We start from the raw sequence: 3506 nt of genomic DNA, 5'->3' as shown, positions 1-3506 counted from the left end.
TATTCCGGTGTCAATTGACTGCAACTAACAATGAAGGAGGTCAGGTGCCGCATTGGCATAACAATCTGGAGTGTGGTGTTGTGCTTATGATATTCCTCATTTTGTTGACAGCTAAAGAAAGTTTTCCCACACTCTTGAGAAGTCTAATGTGGTATTTTGGCGAGAACGAAGTGGGTGCAAGGAAACAAGATGATGTGATACATATTCTTATGAAGAAATTTATTTGTGCAACCATGTTTCTTTAGCTTGGTATTCTATCTCAATTCTTTCACATCAGGGACAAAATTTTGAAGGAAAATTGTAGATGCAAAGGACTACTTGTAAGGGTGGCAGTGATAGAAGAAATGTCCTTGAGGGTTAATGATGATGGTGACTGTGAAAAGGCGAGGGTATCCAAATACACCACAATCTTTTATTTATCCACCTATAAGTCCTCTTACCGAATGTGATTGTCTATGGACAAAGTCGAGACAATACTACAAATCGGTATTCACACTTTGTGTGATTGTCTATGGATACGAGATCGAGATAATACGACTACCAAAGTGTGATTACTTGATAATAGCTTCGGACTTAACCAAACTCCATAGGATCACTATCAAGTAAAGCGGAGTTAAGGTTTGTGTAATTTACTTTAAATTATAATAACAACAATTATAATTGTGGAAAGGAAAAGTAAATGACACATCAAGATTTTGTTAACGAGGAAAACTGCAAATGTAGAAAAACCCCGGGACCAAGTCCAGAATTAAATACTCTCAGAATTAAGCTGTTATACAAAATCTAAACCAACTGCGTATAGTTGAGACCAAGCAACTACCCCTAGTTCACTTAGTTTCCTCAGTTATGCGCTTCCGACTTCGATGAGTGCACACACTGGAACAATTCCTTTGGATGGTATTCCAAACAGTAAAGGATCAAAAAAATCTGTTTGGTAACAACTCTAATGATTCTTTAAGATAAGATATCTCAAGTCATATGCAAAGGCTCTTTCGTTTAAGCTAATAAACTCCTTTGCCTGGTTAGATCAATCTATCCAATAACTAACAAAATAGCCAAGTTTAGATTCGCACTCAATCCAAATAAATCTCAAAGAGATATATTGTGAATACCGATCTCATGCAACTATCAATCGAATAAGTCCAATTCTAGTTGGATCCCAACCGATCAAAGTTTGTGCAACACAAAGATATGAGAAACCAATAAAAAATCTTCTTCATTTTCAAATATTCTTTAACAAGCTCCATAATCCCGTCCAAATGGACGGACTAGTTCATTAATTGCTCAAAAATAAGAAGTAAAAACGGTAATCCTAGACTGTGTCCGCATAATTAATCTATAAGATTATTTCACAGCGTGTATAATCATCTTATAGCCCAAAGGCTCTTCCTTCGGGACCAAACATGTGAGCTGAATCCATTCATCTACACTTTTCACCACTTTTTCTTAGTATTCTAACAAACGAAAAATCATGGGTCTATTTAAAGTGACAAATTCACCGTGTTGGACATACCTGCATTATTTCAAGTCGGAGTGGAACATATATAATGGTTCTTTAGAAAGCTGACAATATTAAAGTGGGAAATTCATAGTGTCTTCCACTTGCTTTTTTTCATCGGTAACATCACAGTGCTTGCAACTACATCTCTTTGGTGCAATTGATGCAACAACATGATCACCTGATTCATCTTGAACGTTTACTATCACAACAAATACTCTATTTTCAACGAATAACCTCGCTGCTTCTTTACCAATTCTCATGTCGTCCTGGTTCTTAACCTATATCCATATATCAAGATACATCATATCTAAAACTTAATCATTTAAAAACATAAGTGAACCGAAAAGAGAAATGTGTACCTTAGCGTAGACTTTCCTTCTAAAACTGGAAGTTGGCTGCTGGAAGGTTCATTTTCAAACTTCACACCACAAACAACTGATTTTGCCTTCTTTTACTAATTCCTGAACAGAACCAATTGTTCTCTTCCCTTCGTGTTCTTGGCACATTTTTCTACCTTGAACAGCTATCACATACACCTTTTGATTTTTTGAGATGTTCAATTGTTCATAGCAGAACCGGGGTGAAATGTAAAATACTGTTGTTATTGACTAACTGTATCTAAGAAAATATCTCTTACCATCATGCCAATTAGTAGTGCCGCAAAATATCCTCCTCCTCGTATAAAGTCTCATCCTCGTCTCCAATAGTATATCCAACGATATCAGGAACCAAAGAGAGCACCTAGCCAAAAAGTGAATGGGCATTCAACTCCCGTTGTTCAATTAAAATGAGAACCTTCAAAAGAATAACCATCACATACCTCTAATTTGAAGTCTTCCTGGAATCGTTTCTTTCTATCCCCCAAAATGTTGATATCCTCCCTGTTAAACAGTAAAATATTTGATCGAACAAATGGCATGTTATAAATAAGCCTAAAGGACTTTGAGATATACATTGTCATCCGAGTGAATGCGTTCAAGAACTACGTAATGCGGCAATGAATAAACCTTCTAGAAAAATTGAGGCCAGTGTACTTGAATTATGTAAACAACAATACAGATTGATAGTCGAAGCAGAATTAGATTTATTCTTAACTTGATTCAATATATCATTAAAATCACAATACAAATCAAACCTTGTAATTTCTTTGATGTTCCTTAAACCGAGGCCGCCCTTAGCGAGTTGGTACACGGTTTAAACCGTGGCTTTTTCTTCAATTTCCATCACTTTATTTGATAAAACATGCAACTCATTCAAGGACTTTCTCTTCAACTCATTAGAAGCCAACTACTGCCATCATGGTACTGGAAGACCTGCATTTTTACACCATGGAAAACCATCTAGATTCAGTGAAGACATTCTGAGCGGGTAAAACAATTGCCTCTTTCAAAATCCGTTAACCCTCGATAGGAAAAGTTTGTTATAAATTAGAAATTTTTTAAAAGATGAAGAACAAAAGGGGTTTGTTGGCTGGTATCAATTTAATCGGAGCTTGTTGATCCCACATAAGTCTTTAAACGAGTGGTCATAAGATATTTCGCCTAATTAGGGTACTTTCCTTTCCGGATAGACGGCTCCACCATAAACAACAAAAAGATGAAGTTTGCTTGGCTCTTAGGATGGTTTGCTAGAAATGCAAACTTAGGTATTTATAGACCAAGGATGTTTGAACACCAAGGAATTTCCAAAACTGAAAATATTCTCAAAATATGCAATGAATGGCAAAATTCGGTTTTCATAATTCCAGTAAATGCTTGTCCAATATTTTCCGAAATCTCACAATAGAAAATATTCAATTAGTAAATGCACATTACTAATTTTTTATTCTCTAGAGATATGCATTTAATTGCTGACCAATAAAATCATATATAACCAAAAACCTTAATTAAAAGATTCTCAATTTATTGGTACTGAGTACTAAGGAATATCTTTGAATAATAAATGATAAGAGTTATTGTCCGTGTTCAAAGTATGTGAAAAGGCGAGGGTACCCAAATATACCTCA

General features: G+C 35.4%; 1 long non-coding RNA gene across 1 annotated transcript; it reads right to left on the bottom strand.

The window, feature by feature from the left end:
* Positions 1 to 1334: 1334 nt before the first annotated feature.
* Positions 1335 to 2891, bottom strand: LOC113308932. Its single transcript, XR_003340187.1, has 3 exons — positions 2322 to 2891; positions 1861 to 2242; positions 1335 to 1779 (listed from the first exon to the last, which is right to left on the bottom strand). It is a non-coding gene; the product is annotated as an uncharacterized LOC113308932 (long non-coding RNA).
* Positions 2892 to 3506: the final 615 nt, after the last annotated feature.

Source organism: Papaver somniferum, chromosome 9, assembly GCF_003573695.1.
Source record: "Papaver somniferum cultivar HN1 chromosome 9, ASM357369v1, whole genome shotgun sequence".
Taxonomy (NCBI): Eukaryota; Viridiplantae; Streptophyta; class Magnoliopsida; order Ranunculales; family Papaveraceae; genus Papaver; species Papaver somniferum.
This window is presented reverse-complemented; position numbering and strand designations above follow the sequence as displayed.